Genomic DNA, 20476 nt, shown 5'->3' on the forward strand with positions numbered 1-20476 from the left:
TACCACTTGTGAAGCTTTCTTCCTACAGATGGGGACTGCAGGCTTGAACTCAGATCCTCAAGTACTGTCATATGTGTGCTCTGTTGGGCGCACCACCACCTGGCCCCTACCATAGTTTCTCTTACATTTACACAGTCTTCTCCCATTTTGTCAGCACAGCTCTGAATATCTTCATTATGTGTCTGAACTATTAAAATTACCTTTAAATTTTGAGTTTTGATTTGACTTAGAACAACACAAGTTTATTCTAGTAGGGTTCTGCAAGTCAGAAGTGTGAAAACAAAGTTTTGGTGAGGGCTCTGAGTTCCTGGCTCATTTCAGTTTCTGGAGATCACCTGCCTCCTGTGGTTTGTGACCCCTTTCTGGTTCACTCTACCTTCCTGATTTTGTTATCATACCATCTCTCTCTTAAAGAGACTCTTTTGATTTCATTGAGCTGACTCCAGTAATCCAGAATTTCCTTCCCTCCCCCTCATCCTTAACTTAATCTCATTTACAAAGCCCCCTTTGCCATAGAAGATGATGTTGGGAATACATTGACCATAAACAAAAGGAATTATGGGATAGTATATAATTAGCATATGGCTGATATCATGACCTATAGCAAAAGAAGTAAACTCACAAGGGATTGTGGGTATGGAAGCTTCCTTAAACAGCCTTTTCACCTCTTGCCAACTTTGACGGCTGCAGCTCCTGTCTGATCTTCCCTCAGGACCTGGGCTATGCCATTTCTTCCTCAGAGGAGAAATGCTGTAGCTGAATGCTAGTAAACTAAGTGTAAGACTCCTGCCACACTTTGGGCTTCTGGAACTGTGAGAAAAAAAACTGCCCTTTCCTCTTGATTATTTTCCCATCACAGTTTTTATGTACCTAATAAACCTGCTGCTTTGATAAATTCCAAACACAAAGCCCAGGAGTTTTTATTTTTAGCTATAAGATGACATTCACTGGAGCCAGGTGGCAGTGTACTTGGCTGAGCGCACATGTTACAGTGCACAAGGATCCAGGTTCGAGCCCCTGGCCCCCACCTGTAGGGGGGAAAGCTTTGTGAGTGGTGAAGCAGGTCTGCAAGTGTCTCTCTGTCTCTCTCCCTGTCTATGCCCCCCTCCCCTCTCGATTTCTGACTGTCTCTATCCAATAAATAAATACATAAATGAATAAAAATTTTAAAAGATGACATTCACAGGTTCCCAGAACTGGACAGGAGACAATGCCTCAAATATATTCTCTCAGTTGGCTTCCTTGGCAACCTATCTATTCATCAAACAGCACTTCTACCCTGCCATTCTCTGTACACACTTATAATGAGTCCATCTTGCCTAACAGATCACTGCACACGCTGAGCCCAGCACTGCAGGCCCTTGACCAACACACCCCTGGTTGATCTCTCCAACTGCATCCCAAGCCCGGCTGGGACACGCTAGGCCAACCCCCTGAGAATGAACCTACCTTCCTTCACATTGTTTGCCTGCCAAGAACAACCTCCTGACTCACTCCTCTCCTCCATTGTAATTTCCTCTCATTTTTGTCAAAGACGTGCTATTTATCATCCAAAATGTCTCCCTTTATAAAGCCTCAGCATCACTGCTGACCAAAACTATAATCATGCATCACTGTCACTTTGAATCACTCCCTAGCTGAGGTTGGACCAAGGCTCCAGAAGGACAGAACTTCTTTGACATCTCTCAAAAGACCAAGAAGAGCATACGAATGAATAAGTCCTTTTATCTCTCCCACCTCTCCCTAGAAAACAATCCACACATACACTGTGTTCTCTATTCTGGTCCTTTTGCCACCTTCTAACAAAAGCTACTCTGAAATATGGTCCATAGAGTGACCCACTCAGATGACTTCCCTCCCCCCCACACACACACATACTCTGCAGTATCAGCCTTCACAAGTCAGCCCTAGTTAGCGTTCTCCACTCAAGCTTCGTCATTCCTCCTGAACACACAGCTCTCTGTTTCTGCTCATCCGTTGGCCCCCAAATGTGCCACGTCATCCCCAGCTTCCTTGTCTTTGCATTCCTTGGCAGAGAACAGCTTCCCTGACTCCCTCACCCTGGGTAGTTTCCAAATACCCCTCAAAGCCCAGCTGTAATGGTGTCTCTTTCAGAGAATTGCTTCTAATCTCCAAATTGGACACATCTCTTGGTATTAGACCAACACACATACTCCGAGTCCCGAAACAACACATCCTAACTGTGGTTGCCTTTCCTGTCTCCATTCTCAACCTGCAGAGTTTCTGCTAGTAGAGGCTGCCATTCCTTCCTTCCCATGTCCATCCTTTCTTGGGATCCTGAGAACGAGTACATTTGAAATGTTTAATGCAGGAGTGCCCTAGGTAAATGACAGCAGCTGTGACAGCAGAGCTGCTCACCTCCTCCTCCTCCTCCTCCATTTCCTCTTTCTCCTTCTTCTTCTCAACTTATCACATAAAAACAGAGAGAATGATCAGATAGTAAAACGATGGCAAATATTATAACAGAAGTAAATGGCAAGGTCTCTTCCTGACTCTCTCCAAATACAAACAGTTGGGAACAAGCCACTAGTAGCTAGAACATGTGGGTTTCGTTGACTATTGTACAAGCAGCCATAGAGATAATCAAGAAGGCATATAGCAGAGCCAAGAACAGGAAAACCCTTTCACAGTTGGCAAAAGCACAGGTGGGACAGTAGAAAAGCATTTGCAGAAAAACAGAGAGAGGTAGGGGGGGGTGCAGGGAGGACCCTGCCACCTCTAGGGAGATGAGGGCCCAAGGAGAGGTTCGGGGGGGGGGGTGGGTGGGTATGTGGCCCTTCTACAAATCCACTGACTGGGAAGCCTTTCTGTTTTGAGGTCTGGTTTTTAGTAGAAAGGGCTTAGAGTGGAATCAAAATAAAGAGGTGGGGAAGAGAAGGCCCAGGTGAAAATGAGGGACAGGAAGAGATTATATTATGTTTATTCAAATAAACAAAATGTAATCTCTTGTTTTAATTTTTTATTGGATAGAGACAGAGAGCAATCCAGAAGGGAAGGGGAGCCAGAGAGAGAGAGAGAGAGAGAGAGAGATGGAGAGAAAGAGAGAGGCACCTACAGCACTGCTTAACTGCTTGCTTGTAAAGTGTCCCCTCTGCAGGTGGGGACCAGGGGCTTGAACATGGTAACCTGTGTACTCAGCTGGGTGTGCCACCGCCCTCCCTGCCTCTGTAATCTCTTATCTCAACCTTCAGTTAAATGATAAATCTCCATCCTCTTTAACACCAGCTGACAACGGAAGAGAGGGAGCTCTTTGAAATGTGATGAGTTCTTGAACATCCGAAAGGGGCAGGGAAACAAGCTCAGGAAGCTGAATCTGCATACAATTACTAATATAAATCTATGGAGGTCAAATCCCCCAAAATTTATTATAAGAAAATAAATTGTGGGCCAGGCAGTGGTACACCTGGTAAAGTGCATACACAGCAATGCCCAAGGACCTGAGTTCAAGCCCCCCAGTTCTCACCTGAGGGGGAAAAGCCTCACAAGAGGTGAAGCAAGGCTGCAGGTGTCTCTATGTCTTTCTCCCTCTAATTCTTTCCTTTCTCTCATTTTTTCTCTGTCACATCAAATTAAATAAAGATTTTAAACATCTAAAAAAAAAAAAAAAGAAAAATGAAGGGAGTTGGGCGGTAGTGCAGTGGGTTAAACGCAGGTGGCGCAAAGCGCAAGGACCAGCATAAAGATCCGGTTCGAGCCCACAACTACCCCCCTCCCCCGCTCTCCACCTGCAGGGGAGTCGCTTCACAGGCAGTGAAGCAGGTCTGCAGGTGTCTGTCTTTCTCTCCTCCTCTCTGTCTTCCCTTCCTCTCTCCATTTCTCTCTGTCCTATCCAACAACAATAATAACTACAACATTAAAACAAGGGCAACAAAAGGGAATAAACAAATAAAAGAAAAATGAAAAGAAGAGAAAGAAAAGGAGGAAAGAGAGAAAGAGAGAGAGAGAGAGAGAAAGAAAGAAGGGAAAAAAGAAAGAAAGAAAGAAAGAAAGAAAGAAAGAAAGAAAGAAAGAAAGAGAGAGAGAGAAAGAGATTGCCAGGCTGGAGAAAGCCTATTAGAGCATAGGATTTACATGCCTGAGATCCCAGAGTCTAGGGGTTTAATCCCCAATACCACCTTATACCAAAGCTTAACCTGGTGCATATCTCTCTCTATATATATATCTCTTTCCTTTTAAAGAATTTATTTGTTACAACAGAATTTCACAACAGGAACGACCTTTCTCAAACATCTTTCTCAAACATCACTTCCATTCTGCCATCCACTAACACATTTATTTATATTTATCTATTTTAAGGTACTTTCTTAAACTTATTTATTGCAATGAGACAGAAAAAGATTGACAGGGAAGAGGGATATGGAGAGGGAAAGTGACATGAAACACTGTTTCACTGCTTGTGAAGCTTCGCCCCTACAGATGGTGAACAGTGGTTTGAACCCAGGTCCTGGTATATTGCAACACATGGGCTTTACCAGGTGCACCACCACCTAGCTCAACACTGTGCACGTTTATGACGAGTCCCACTGAGCTGACCCCTGGCTCACCTCTCCAATCTCATAATAAATATTAAATGAATATATATCATAATAAATCAATCATTTTTGTTTTTTTAAGAGGAGCCTGGTAGTGACACATCAGGTTGAACACACACATTGCCAGGCACAAGGAAACAGGTTCAAGCCCCTAGTCCCCAACTGCAGGTGTTGGGGGGGACTTTACAAGTGGTGAGGCAGGTCTGCATGTCTGTCTCTCTCTCTCCTACTCCTCCCCCTCTCTCCCTCTCTCCCTGCCTCCCTCCCTCCACTCTCAATGTCTTTCTCTCCTATCAAAATAGAAAAAATGAATTTAAGAATTAAATCATTTTTAAATTAGATAATAATGGTACATCAATGTTGACTGTTTAGCCTTAATAACTTAAAATTTATTTATTTATTTGGGTAAAGACAAAGAGGGGGAGTAGGAGACAGACAAGAAGAGAAAAAAAAAGACAGCACTGCTTCACCACTTGTGAAGGGTGAGACCAGGAGCTTGAACTCTGGTCCTTCTGCACTGTATGTAATAAGTGCTAACGGGTACGTCACAACTCTGGCATGTAAAGATGTTAACATGTAAGAAGTTAGGAAAGTGAAGGGCAGATAGGCACTCTATGCTAAAAGTTTTAACTTTTCTATAAATCTAAAATTTTCTCCAGGACAGGGGAGATAACATAGTGATTATCCAAGACTTTCACGCCTAGGCTCTAAGGTCCCAGGCTCAGTCCCTAGCACCACCATAAGTCAGAGCTGTGCAGTGCTCTGTAAAAAGAAGTCCTCTTGGTGGTCAGGCGGTAGTGCAGTGGGTTAAGCTCACGTGGAGCAACGCGCAAGGTCTGGAGGAAGGATCCCGGTTGGAGCTCCGAACTCCCCACCTGCAGGGGAGTCGCTTCACAGGCGGTGAGGCAGGTCTGCAGGTGTCTATCTTTCTCTCTCCTCTCTGTCTTCCCCTCCTCTCTCCATTTCTCTCTGTCCTATCCAACAACAACAACATCAATAACAATGATAATAGTAACCACAACAATGGTAAAACAACCAGGGTAACAAAAGGGAAAAAATGGCCTCCAAGAGCAGTGGATTCGTGGTGCAGGCACTGAGCCCCAGCAATAACCCTGGAGGCAAAAAAAAAAAGTCCCTGAGAAATTTTTATGTTACTTACTTATAAGAAATATAAAAATTGCCATGAGACTAAATTACCTTTAGATTCATTGAACTTGCTAAATGTAATGAAGAAATGGAGCAGCATTTAAGATATTAAAAATTATGTGTGTGTGTGTGTGTACTCTAAGAATTTCATAACCAGTAAAGAGGGATTATTGAGAACACACTGCAGTATATAAGCGCACATGGTGTGAAGCGCTAGGGCCGGTGAAAGCCCCTGGCTCCCCACCTGCAGGCATGAGAATTGTCTTTGCATAACCATTATGCTATCTCTACTGCCCCCCATTTTGTAGCTCTTAATGAATTAATGGACCTAGACATTGAGGAACATCTAGAAAGAATAAAAGTTAGACATTATGGGCTTCTAAGAACACAATATCATGTATAGTTTTGCCAAAGTGATTGAAATTTGGTTTATTCCAAGTTCTGGATCCAACTATCAATTTGAATAAAACAGAGAAGACGGAAATAAGCTGATCTACCCTGTGAAGATGTGTTGAGAAAAATGGTAGATTGTACAAGTGGCTTGAATCTGGATTCTTAAGGGGTGGAATGAGGTGAGGAGAAAGAAAGTAAAAGGAATCTATAAAAGGGACCTTTAAGATTGACTAGTAGTGTTTAGGAATGTATACTTGAATAAAGACCAAAAGCAAACAGGAGCTCAGCCCTGGAGACAGATTCATAGTTATTCAGAAAGACCTCATGCCAGTTCTCAGGTTCAATCCAGGTGCTACCAGGAAACAGAACTGAGCTGGTTCTGGTAGAAAAACAAAGCAAAACAAAACTAACATAAAAGAAAAGAAAAGAGAAAGAGTGGTCTGGGAGGTGGTGCAGTGATAAAGCTTTGGACTCCTCAAGCAGGAGGTCCTGAGTTCAGTCCCCGGCAGCATATGTGCCAGAGTGATGTCTGATTCTTTCTCTCTCCTCCTATCTTTCTCATTAACAAATAAAATATTTTTAAAAAAGAAGGGAGAAAGAAAGAGATAGACAAAGGAAGGAAGGAAGGAAGGAAGGAATAGAGGAAGCAAGCAAGCAAGCAAACCAGTAAAAAGCTTGTTTATAAAAGTAAGACTAGGAAGGTGGTAGAAGAGGGGCCCAGTGGTAGCGCAGCGGGTCAAGCACACATGGCACAAAGCACACGGACCAGCGTAAGGAACGCGGTTCGAGCCCCCGGCTTCCCACCTGCAGGGGGGTCGCTTCACAGGTGGTGAAGCAGGTCTGCAGGTGTCTATCTTTCTCTCTTCCTCTCTGTCTTCCTTTCCTATCTCTATTTCTCTCTGTCCTATCCAACAATGACGACAGCAATAATGACAGCAAAGAAAAAAAATGTGAAAGATCCCTGGTTCAAGTTTCTGGCCTCCATCTGCTGGGAGACAGTTTCATAAGCAGTGAAGCAGCGCTGCAGGTGTCTCTCTTCCTCCTCCTCACCCTCTGACAAAAGGAAAAGGACACAAAAGGCTGCCTAGAGCTATGAAATCCTAAATGACCTCACTTTTTCTTTTTCTTTTCTTTTTAACACAGCTTACTACACACCTAGCTTATATATATAAAACACTGTTGTCTTGTTGACCAAAACATTTTTTCATTTTTCCTTTATTGAGAGGATTAATGGTTTATAGTTCACAGCAAAATACAGTAGTTTGCATATGTGTAACATTTCTCAGATTTCCATGTAACACTCTACCTCCCATCTAGACCCCCTCCAACATCTTATCGCAGAACCTGAACAACCCCCCCCCCACACACACACACACACCAGCCCCACAGTCTTTTACTTTGGTGCAATACACCCAATCCAGTCCAAGTTCTGCTTTGTGTTTTCCCTTCTGTTCTTATTTTTCGACTTCTGTCTGTGAGTGAGATCATCCCATATTCATCCTTCTCTTTCTGGCTGATCTCACTTCACATGTTTCCTTCAAGCTCCATCTAAGATAAGGTGAAGAAGGGGAATCCATCATTTTTAATATCTGAGTAGTATTCCATTATGTATATAGTCCACAACTTACTCAGCCACTCATCTGTTGTTGGACACCTGTGTTGCTTCCAGATTTGGGCTATTACAAATCATGCTGCTAGGAACATAAGTACACACAGTGGATGTATAAGTGGATGACCTCACTTCTCTTTTTTAATTTTGTTAAAATTTTATTTATAAAAAGGAAACATTGATAATACCATAGGATAAGAGGGGTACAACTCCACACAATTCCCACCACCAGACCTCCGTATCCCATCCCCTCCCCTGATAGCTTTCCTATTCTTTATCCCTCTGGGAGTATGGACCCAAGGGGATGACCTCACTTCTATGCACATATAAACAAATTTAGGGGACAAGTGTCCCGGGGAGAGAAGCCCTTAGACTCCAAATGTAGAGCTGAGGTCAGCAAAGGGCACTGGAGGTGGTGTGGCAAGGGTTGAGTGGGTCCATTTGGAGAACAGTACTTTGGTGGCAGGCACGTACTGTGATGTCCAGTAGAAAGAGATGTAAGTTTGTACCCCTGGAGCCAGGTGCTAAGCAAGGACCTGGGTTTAAGTCACTGTTCTCTACCTGCAGCAGGAAAGCTTCACTAGCAGTAAAGAAATGCTAAAGGTGCCTCTTTTCTTCCCCACCCTCTTTTTTGTTATCTTTATTTATTAGCTAGAAATAGCCAGAAATTTAGAGGAGAGGGGAAGATAGAGAGGGAGAGAGAGGGACAGAGAGAAATCTGCAGACCGCCTTCACCACTTGTAAAACTTTCACCGTGCAGATGGGGACCTGGGGCTCGAACCTTGGTCCCTGTGCACTGCAACATGTGTGCTCAACCAGGTGTGCCACCTCTGAGCCCCTCTCCTCCCCTCTTTACTTCCCCTTCCCTCTCAATTTCTCCATGTCTCTATCCAGTAAATATATAATTTATTTTTAAGTTGCGGGGGGGGGGGGAGTCTGGCACATACAGACAGCTTTGCAACTCAACACGGAGTCAGTAAAAACTAAAGACTTAGACAAAAATCTAACTTTTAAAATTCTTTATCCAATTCCAAAAACACCAAAAATTCTAGTGTAGAGTTCTATGTTAGATTGGCTGAACTTGAGAACAGCAAGCTACTTCCTTTTGCTCCACTACCTGAATTTTTTTTTTCTTTTTCTTTTCTTTCTTCTTCTTTTTTTTTTTTTCTTTCGGGGGAAAAATATAGTTGGTCAGGTAAACACATAGCCTGATCTTTTGCCCTCCGGCTTCAGTCTAAACCTTGGATTTCCCGGGTGCATGGTTTACTCAGGCTGTGGTTCATTTTGTCTAGCCCTGGGATAGGACTTCAGACGGCCTAAAGAGGTCTGTAAAATTCCTCAATTCCCTTTTGTATTGAGGTTTAAATTTGTTCTACTCCCATTTGTCTCTTTGTTGTGTTTAATTTAAAAATCTATTGTAGGTAGGGAGAAAAAAAATTTCTTTAAAGGGAAATCTATTTATTCTTCTACTAGGAATCAGTAATAAGTAAAATGCAAATAAACCCAGTATTTTTTTATTAATAAATCAAATTTGGGCAACAAGCATAATCGGTCTTTGGTAACTCTAGAGAAGCTCTGATTGTATTATCTTCAGTATTGTGCTTAATCTAAAGGACAAATACATTAAAATGCACTCACTGTTACTTTACAGTTACTTTATTACTTCACAATGAAATGGCTATTGTTCACACTAGCAACTAGCCCAGCGTCTCACACTTTGTCTCTCATTATTACCTTATAATTTGTCCCTAGACCTAATCCTCAAAATCAAGTCAGTTTACCTCCAAACTCCAGGCAGAAAGAACAAGCTCAAGGGCCAGGAAATGACACAAGGACCTGATTCAAGCTGCTGGTCCCTACCTGTGGGCAGGAAAGAGTCACAGAGGTGAAGCAGAGCTGTAGGTGACTCTCTGTTTCTCTATCTCCCCCTCCCCTCTCAATTTCTCTCTGTGTCCAATAATATCTCTCTCTATCCAATTATATATATAATTATATATATATAATATATATGACAGGCTCAGTCACTACTCTGTTCTTGTTGTTCTTTGTAAAATAACTGCAGTTATTCTTTCATTTATTAATTATTAAATAAACATTTATTATGTGCCAGGAGTTAGACTCTGAGACACAGCAATGGCCATACTAGAAAAGCTTCTCCTCATAGGGACCTGGCATGCTTTAGACAACAAACAAGTTTTAAGAAAAATGTCAGATTATAATGAGTGTCAGAGAATTAAAACTGAGTACTCTAACAGTACCCAAGGGCTTAATTTAGGTCTAGTGTTAGAGAAAGTCTCTCTCTCTTTTTTATCAGAGCCCTCTCAGCTCAGGCTTGTTATGGTAGTGCTGGAGATTGAACCTAGGACACCTGTGCCTTCAACGTAAGAGTTTTTCCATAAAGAGTCTTTGCACAATGCTACCTCCTTCCCCTTAAGGAGATGGCTATTAAAGTGTGAATTGAATGAGAAGAACCCAGCCTTATGAGCATCCTAAGGGAAAATTCAAACAGAGAAGACATGATTGGGGGACAGGCAGTGGCACACCAGTTAGATGTCCATAGTACTAAATGCTAAGATCCAGGTTTGAGCCCCTGCTCCCCACCTACAGGAGGGAACGCTTCCCGAGTGGTGAAGCAGGTCAGCAGGTGTCTATCTTTCTCTCTCCCTATCTCCCTCTCCCCTCTCAATTTCTCTCAGTCTTATCCAATAAAATGGAAATAATGGCCGCCAAGAGCAGTGAATTCGTAGTGCCAGCACCAAGCCCCAGCGGTAACCCTGGGGGCAAAGAACTGAGCTGGTGTGCTGACAGGATGCAAGGCAGGATGACATGGGTGAGGAGGAGCTACAGTGAGAGGCCAGCAGACCTGGGTAGACAAGAATACATGGGTTGACATTTGTCTGAAGGCACTGAAAAAGCCAATGAAAGGTTTTTTTAGAAAAGGAATAACAGCATACGATTTCCTTTTCTATTACTATTATTTTAATCAGAGAGAAAATCAGAGCACTGCTCAGCTCTGGCTTAAGGTGGTTCTGGGAGCAGAACCTGAGACCTCAGAGTCTCAGGCATGAAATCTTTCACAAAACCCTTATGCTGTCTCCCTAGCCCTGATTTACATTTTCTATGATCACTTTGACTTTCTGCATGAAAACACCGTAGGGAGCATGGAACATGGGCACTTAACTGGGGTGAGGAAGGCATTCCTGTTAGACTGTATCAAAATGAAGCTTGGCCTCAACTAAGGCAAGAAGAATATCCATGTGGTGGTGGTGGTAGTGGGTGGGAGGGTGACAGTGAGAAGTTGGTTACATACAGGGGGTTGGATTGACTATGTAAATATATTAACAATGGCAAGAGAACCATTTCTTATTATCGGAAGAAGTTACACATGTAGAAATGGGGAAGAAAATAGACTGAGCCTGTGATGTTAGACAGGAGGTATTTCTAGAGGAGTACAGACAAGAATGTTTGTGTTGTGGGCACATAATGCACGTGTGAATATAATGGGTGTGTATAGACTGAGTGTTCCCTAGCTGGGTCTACTGGGAGGGCTTTAGAGCAGCAAAACCACAAGACCAACAAACCATCCTAGCCTCACATCTTGGTTTCTAACTATTATTATCCATCAAAAGAAGCCAGGTTCCATTGAGAAATAGCTGATTCCAGGATTGGATCAAAGTACACAATGAACCTAGAGTAAACTATTAAGGTAGGAATGGAAATGTTCAAAGAATGATGGGGACACAGAAATTAACGGGGTGGTGGCTATACTGGAAATAATCAAAGGACATACATGAAATAATAATAGTACAGGCTATAATGAGTTGATTTAAAAAAAAGAAAGATAAGAATCAAAATTGAAAGTTTGATATGTTACTTACATAGTCCCAGAGAATCTCTCAGCAAATTATTAATTACAAAGAAATATAAGATGATAGTGGAGATTTCTGGAAGATACCACTCAATCAAGTGATCAAAAGCAAGGTTAAAAAAAATTAAACACTCAAATGTGACATCAATCACCTGACCGTCACAGTTTAAGGTGAAGCTTATAGTGATGATCTTGCTGTAAGTGAGGACCTGGGGCTTGAACCGGGATCCTAGAGCATGATAATGTGTGTACTCTACTGAGTGTGCCACCACAGGCCCCACATTCATTCTTTCTAGTTGGGACCATATATAGTTGCTAGTAAACATGTCAAGTCAGTCGTGGGCAAAAGTTTTAAGTTATAAAAATATCTGAGCTTAGAACCAAGTGGTAGCTTATAAACATCACCATGTGCTAAGGGTTGGCTTCAAGTCCCTAGTCTCCCTTAGCAGGGAGGGAAGTTTCACCTTAAGAAATTAGAAAAATAAAACTGAACTGCAGCCAGTTAAGAGAAAGAAAAGAAAAGATGACCAGAAATAAGGGAAACAAACAATAAAGTCAGCAACTCTACCCAAATTCATTCTTCTAAAAGATGAACAGGGCAGGGGTAGATAGCATAATGATTATGCAAACAGACTCTCATGCCTGAGGCTCCAAAGTCTCAGGTTCAATCCCCTGCACTACCATAAGCCAGAGTTGAGCAGTGCTCTGGTAAAAAATAAAAATTTTTTAAAAAGTTAAAAAAAGATGAAAAAAGCTGAAAATCTTTACATAGAGTGACCAGATTAGAAAGATTCCAGTTATTAAAATCAGAGTGAAAGTGAAGCAGAGCTACAGATCTTACAGAAATTGTCAAGCAGTGATAAGGCAATACTCTGAACAATTGTATGCCAACACATCAAGCAACTTAAATGAACTAGACAAATTTTGAAGCAACAAAGTACGAAAGGTAACTCATTCAAAGAGAGAGAGAGATAGAGAGGGAGAGGAGAGAGAGAGAAGAAGAGGAGGAGGAATAGGAATAGGAGGAGGAGGAGGAGGAGGAGGAGGAGGAGGAGGAGGAGGAGGAGGAAGAAGAAGAAGAAGAAGAAGAAGAAGAAGAAGAAGAAGAAGAAGAAGAAGAAGAAGAAGAAGAATGGGGAGAGGGAGAGGGAGAGGGAGAGGGAGAGGGAGAGGGAGAGGGAGAGGGAGAAGGAGGAGGAGGAGAAGAAGAAGACCTCTAAGTACAAATTAAACTAGCATTCAAAAAAACTTCCACAGAGAAAAGTCCAGGGTCCGATGACTTCACTGGTGAATTCTAGCAAGCATTTGAACATTAATATCAACACTTCACAAGTTCTTCTAGAAAACAAGGAAGAGCAGACAGCATTCCCCAACTCATTTTTTTGAGGCCAGTGTTATTGTTGATACCCAGCCCAGATAAAACTGTTAACAAGAAGACTAGGGAGCACTATCTCTTGTAGCGGCAGGCATAAACATTCTAGTAAGTGTTACCAAACCAATCCTGGCAACCTGTAAAAAAGGATTTTGTGTCTCAACCAAGTGGGGTGGTAAACAGGAATGCAAGAGTGGCTCAGCTCATGCAGAACAACAATGGAGAAGAAAATTTAATAGATGAAAATGCCGAAATATGATTATCTCCATATAGGCAGAAAAAAAAAAGCATGACAAAACCCAACAGACATTCACCATAAAAGAGAACTTTACAGCTAGGAATAGAATAAAAACTGTTCACTTTGATAAAGACAATCTGACATCAAACAACAATAAATACTGAAATCTACTACTCATCGTCTCCGCACCCCCCCCCCACACACACACCAAGATGAGGAACAAGACAAAAATATGTTTTTTTTACCTGAGCCTGACATCTGATATGCTGGTGGATCCAAGTTATTTTCCGGGGAGATTATATCATGGCTTGAAAAAGGACCAGAAAGATGGATGAGGGAAGAGAGTAGCAATGGGATACAGAGTTCTGGGAGTGAGAATCATGTAGAGTTGTACCCACAACTTGTAAGATTGGAGGATATGAAACTACAGGACCAAGCTATAAAAACAGTTTATTTCTATATACTAGCAATGAATAGGCTAGAGATGAAGTTAAGCAAACAATTCCATTTGCAATATTTTCAAGAAATCAAAGTCCTGGCTAAATGAAAAGATGGTCCTCATTCACAACTTATACTATTGGATATTGATGAAAAGTTCTAGATAATAACATTCCCTTGATTAATCTTTACTTCATCGTTAATACTTTTTGTCAGACAAGAGTCAGGAACTGAGAGTGGAAAGTGAGTTCATGAACTCAGGTAGAGAGGCACACTCTAGCCCAAAAGAATTCTTTCTTCAGAAATAATAACTATTAGTGAGATTTCTAGCAAGTAGATGTTGAGGCTGAGTAGGAGGAAGCTGGAAGATCTTGTGTTTTATACCCTCACCTTTCATGGCTACATTTCTTTCTTAAAAGAAATTCAGCCTTGACTTCCTCCTCACCCACTCACTTCTCACCATTTCAGAGAGAAGAAATTCCCTTTTTAAAGGTCACCAATGAACTTTCCATCATCAAATTCCATTCTCTTTTCTTGGTATTCATGATTTTTTTTTTTTTTACCTTCCTGAACAAAACTAATTGATACTATGGGTCACAATTTTCATCAATTTTTTTTCTTCAACAGCTAGACTGAAACTTAACTCACATTATCATCCAATCCACATAAAGCACATTAAGCCTAGGCATTTGTAACATGTTTACAGTTGTGCACTGATCATTACAATCCATCATCCCAATCCAAAGAAGCCCCATTCTCCTTAAATTGCCATCTCTCATTCACCCCTCCCCCACCTGCTTCCCCAGCCCTTCACAACCAATAATTTACTTTCCATCTGTATGGACCTGTTTACTTGGGGCACCTCAATGAAACAGATTCATATAAGTAGCCTTTTGAGGGGGTCTGGAGGTAGCACAGTGGGTTAAGCACACGTGGCGCAAGGACCGACATAAGGATCCCGGTTCGAGACCCTGGCTCCCCACCTGCCAGGGAGTCGCTTCACAGACGGTGAAGCAGGTCTGCAGGTGTCTATCTCTCTCCCCCTCTTTGTCTTCCCCTCCTATCTCGATTTCTCTCTGTCCTATCCAACAAGAAATGACATCAACAACAACAATAATAACTCCAACAATGAAACAAGGGCAACAAAAGGGAATAAATAAATTAATATTTTTTTAAAAAGAGAGATAAAATACAACTACTGGGAGTCCGGCGGTAGCGCAGCGGGTTAAGCACACCTGGCGCAAAGTGCAAGGACCGGTGTAAGGATCCCGGTTCAAGCCCCTGGCTCTGCACCTGCAGGGGAGTCACTTCATAAGCGGTGAAGCAGGTCTGCAGGTGTCTGTCTTTCTCTCCCCCTCTCTGTCTTCCCCTCCTATCTCGATTTCTCTCTGTCCTAGCCAACAATGAGCGACATCATCATCAACAACAACTATAACAAGGATACAACAACAAGAGCAACAAAAGGAGGAAAAAAAATGGCCTCCAGGAGCAGTGGATTCATGGTGCAGGCACTGAGCCCCAGCAATAACCCTGGAGGCAAGACAAAATAAAAAGTAGCCTTTTGTGAGCTGCTTCTTTCACTCAAGCTAATGTTTTCAAGGCTCATCCATATTGTAACATATACCAGAACCTCATTCTTTTTCATAATTGGATATTCCATTGTACGTATATGCTACATTTTCTTACTAATTCACTAAGAGGCACTTGATTTGCTTAAATTCTTGGGTTTCTGCTTCTCTTCATCTTAAAGCTGTCCGACTGCCTTTGACACCATCGTCTGTCATCTTACTCTGATGGCTTTTGAGTGCCTTCTACACTGTAAAGAAAGGAAGGGATGCAGAAAAGAAATAAGTGAGGAAGAAAACTAACCAGTCTGGTAGTCAGTAACCTCCATGACATTGATTTGCTTTGTTGGTCTTTATTTCTTATCTCAACCTCTAAACTAGAGGCAAATTATATCTAGTTATTTTTAGTTTCTGGGTTTCCAGATGCTTTTTCTAATACACATCCCACTCTTCAAAGTCACTCTTCTTTGTCATTCAAGTACTAAAATATCCTATCAGATCTTCAGGGTTCAACTTAAGTGGCATTATAGAAACATCCAGAGAATCCTCTTAACACTTTTACATGCTTTGAGTATTGCTATTCTTACATCACTTACATGTGGACCTGCTTGGAGACTTATCTCAGCAAATTAACTATTAACTTTTTACTTAATAATACACTTTATGTATCTAAATACTCACTACCTTTCATACCAATTTTAGTATTTGAGAACAGTAAATACATTCTACCCTATATCACACATTTGACTGATTCAAAGTAGAGGACCAATAAACACAGATTTGTGCAACTACTTAAGGGGAATGCCATGAATGGACTCAATTTTCCAAAAGAATAGCAAGGTAGTTAAAGGCAAGCTATTTTGATATTCTGAATTATCAAGAATCTAAAACTTCAGTTGTCTTTAATTTTAAGCATGACCACAGAGAAGGTGACTATTGTGATTTGAACAATTCCTATCACAGTCACTATGAGATAGTGACTCAGTGTTATAAATATCATCTGAGTCAGCACTAATTCCAAGTAAATATCTAGGTATGTGAAACGAACAATGGATAGCTTGGAAGAGTAGTTGAGTCACTAGACTTAGGGACATTATAGTTTCCAAAGAAGAACTAGATTATGTTTCTTATTAAAGACAAAAACAAACAATACAGCCACATCCAATGGCAATGTATGTGGAAAGCGTTCTGCCATCAGCAGAACGGGACAAGCACCAAGATCATGGCGTGCCTGAACTTAAGGCAGAGAGCAATCTGGCACCCACTTGTAAATAGTTAAAGACATATCCTTCAGGTCTGGGAAGATAGCATAATGGCTACACAAAGAGACTTTCATGCCTGGACCTCCGAAGTTCAATCCCCAGCACCACCACAAACCAGAGCCAAACGGGGCTCTGGACTCTTCCTACCCCCTTATTAAAAAATATATTATTTGAAATGCATCCTTCACTAATCTCAAAGAAGTGCTAATTCTAGTACCAGCAATGAAGCATCCTTGCCCATAAACTTTGGACACGAATTTAATCAAGCTTCTATGTTCAGTCACTAGCTTACCAAAAAATGAAGATTTGGGGGACCAGGTGGTGGCACACTTGACTGAGCACACATGTTACAGTGCGCAAGGACCCAGGTTCAAGCCCCTGGTCCCCACCTGCGGGGGGAAAGTTTCACAAGTGATGAAGCAGTGCTGCAGGTGTCTCTCTGTCTCTCACCCTCTTTATCTCCCCCTTCCTCTCACTTTCTGGCTATCTCTGTTCAATAAATAAATAAAGATACTAAAAAATTTTTAGAAAATAAAGATTTGGGGTTATCAGTTAAGAGGCACCACAAATCCAGAATGGTAGCTGACTCCAGAACATAATTTTAATATAAATAATTTATTCATGATATTAACTAATATATATGAGATTAGAACAATTTTTAAATAAAAGAAATGAAAGTGACATAAGAAATGCCATGTGTGGACTTATTAGGAGACTTATTCCAACTAATCAGCTATTAAAAAAACACCATTAAGAGTGGGGGTAGATAGCATAATGGTTATGCAAAGAGACTTTCATGCCTGAGGCTACAAAGTCCCAGGTTCAATCCCCCACACCACCATAAACCAGAGCTGAGTAGTGCTCTGGTAAAAGAAAAAAAAAAAAAGAATAAAAAAAAAAACCACCATTAAGATCATCAAGAATATCTCTATATAAATCAGTTATATATATGATATTAAGGCATTCCTATAAATTTTGTTAGATGTACTGTGGTGGTGAGTTAGAGATGCGTGTAAAAGTATTTACATATGTCATAACGTAATCATAATATCTAAGATTTATATTAAAATACTCCAGGAAAAAAATCAAGAGACAAGTAAAATGAGTATAGAAAAAACTTGTAACAAGTGTAGATAGCAGTGGACAATGGGCATATTGGGGCTTGTTATGATTTCCATAATAAAAAGGGGGTATTGAAAGGAGTATGTTTAGTAATAGTAGAGGAAAATATGATATTCTATGCAGGAATAATTAATTACTCAACTATTATATTATGAATTATTTAAAATCACTAAAACAATAAATTTGGATTTAAACAAAATATATAAGCTCCTGTGGAATGCCTTTTTAATATTTTATTTATTTTCCTTTTTTGTTGCCCTTGTTTTTATCATTGTTGTGGTCATTATTATTATTGTTATTGATGTTGTTGCCAGACAGGACAGAGAGAAATGGAGAAAGGAAGAGAAGACAGAGTTGGGAAGAAAAAGATAAGACACCTGTAGACCTGCTTCATGGCTGGTAAAGCGACACCCTCCCACACCGCTGCAGGTGAGGAGCCAGGGGCTCCAACCCCGGTCCTTACTCGGGTCCTCGAGTTTTGCACCATGTGCGCTTAACCCTATGCGCTACAACCCAATCCCCGGGAATGTTTTTATAAACAATAACTGACATCACTCTCAATATAAGAGAGAGACAGAGAAAGACACACACACAGATTATAGGAAAGAGACAGAGAAACACACACACACAGATTATAGGAGAGAGACAGAGAAACACACACACACAGATTATAGGAGAGAGACAGAGAAACACACACACACACACACACACACACATTTCTCTTGCTGATTTATAGATTAGGATGCAGGGGTCCAGAGAGACTGAAAAACTGGCTCAGAGGGGCTGGGGGGTGGGAGCGCAGTGGCTTATGCGCATGGTAGTATGAAGTGCAAGGACCTGAGCAAGTATCCTGGGTTAGAGCCCCTGGCTCCCCACCTGCGAGGGTGTGGGGGAGTCACTTCACAAGCAGTAAAGCAGGTCTGCAGATGTCTATTTTTTTTCTCTCCCTCTCTATCTTCTTCCCCTCTCCTCTCAATTTCTTTCTGTCTTAGCCAATAAAATGGCCACCAGGAGCAGTGGATTCCTAGTGCAGGCACCAAGCCCCAGAGGTAACCCAGGAGGAAAAAAAAAAAAAATGAATGACTGAGCCTCAGAGTTGGTAAATGATGGAAACAGAATGCAAAATGTGGAAACCAGAACAAAATCCAAAATTCTTTCACAGCTGATTCATAGTCTTAACATTTTAATTTTAACTTGATTTCATATGGGTGAGTTAAACTCATCCTTCTCTTATATTGAGAGGAAGAAGGAGATCAAACCAGAACAGGAAGGAAAAAGTTCAGAAGCTTATTTTTTTTTCTAGTAAGGGATAAAATCGTAGGGTAGGGAAAACCAAGGAATCATAGTGTTTCTGATCAAAAGGAAAATCTGCTTCATGTGTGGAGAATGCTTCAGCTAAAATAAGAGAGTAAAAATGAGCAGTGTCAGTGACTTCTGGGATCCGTTTGACACATTCGGCTTCCCAGTTACCTTGGCCAGTGGATCTCCCTCTTTTGGGAATAGCACTGCGTTGGGAAAATACCATTTGCGAACAAATAAAACCTAACCAAGGGCCAGGCAACAAGCCACCTAGCTACCTCCACCTACAGGCAAGTGTAGAGAGGTACTCTCATAAGATTTTCTTTTCTTTTTTTAATTTCTTTATTGGGGGATTAATGTTTTACATTCGACAGTAAATACAATAGTTTGTACATAACATTTCTCAGTTTTCCACATAACAACACAACCCCCACTAGGTCCTCTGTCATCCTTTTTGGACCTGTACTCTCCCCCTCCACCCACCCCAGAGTCTTTTACTTTGGTGCAATACACCAACTCCAGTTCAGGTTCTGCTTGTGTTTTCTCTTCTGATCTTGTTTTTCAACTTCTGCCTGAGAGTGAGATCATCTCATATGCAACCTTTTGTTTCTAAGAAGATTTTCATCAGGAGAAGTAGGATTTAGTTTGTTTTGTTTCATTTTTGCCTCCAGCATTATTGTTGGTACTTGCTACCTGCACTACAAATCCACTGCTCCTGGAGGTTAATTTTTTCCTTTTGTTTCCATTGTTGTTACTGCTGTTGTTGTTGTTGGATAGGACAGAGAGTGTTGTTAAAATTTGTAGGCTCTTGCTGGCCGGGCTGGCTTCCTTCACGGCGGGTAACAGAGACGCGGAGACAACGGCTGGGCAGGGAAGCTGTATTTCTTTATTCAGGAACAACGATTCATAGACTAAGACAAACTAATCACCAAACAGAACTCTGCTGTCTCTTTGCGGCGGCGCAAGCACTCTTTCTTTTACTCTGGAACTCAGGAACCCAGGAACTCTGTCTCTCTGGCACTCTCTCTTACTCTGTAACCCTGAAACTCTCGAACTCCGGAACTCAGCAACTCTCGTACTGGGGAACCCTCTGAAACTCTGGCACTCTCGAACTCAGGAACTCAGGAACTCTCCGACTCTGGAACTCTGGAACTCTCGTACTGGGGAACCCCCTGAAACTCTTCCACTGTGGAACTCTCTCTTACTCTGTAACTCTGAAACTCTCGAACTCAGGAACTCATGAACTCTCCAACTCTGGCACTCTCGAACTCAGGAACCCTCTCCCGGGGTTCCTTTGGGGCGGGGCCAAGCGGGCCCGCGAAATTAGCAGGCCTGATCCAATTCTCTTGGCGGGGGGAGGGCTAGGACAAACCAATGTAAAGCATACGACAATTCCCCCTTTTCTTTTTAACTAAATGACTATAGTATCAAGGGTGTGGGGTGAACAGAAACATATATAACAAAAACCAGCATGTTGCCAAGGGAAGGCCTGAGGGGGCCATATCTGAAAAAAAAACATTTCTTGCCTCTGGGGGGCTACTTGCCTCGATGGGCAATTGCATGGGGGCGGGGAACGGCCTAGAGTCCCACAGGCAGCTGGTTGCAACTTAC

Source organism: Erinaceus europaeus, chromosome 16, assembly GCF_950295315.1.
Source record: "Erinaceus europaeus chromosome 16, mEriEur2.1, whole genome shotgun sequence".
In the NCBI taxonomy this organism is placed as follows: Eukaryota; Metazoa; Chordata; class Mammalia; order Eulipotyphla; family Erinaceidae; genus Erinaceus; species Erinaceus europaeus.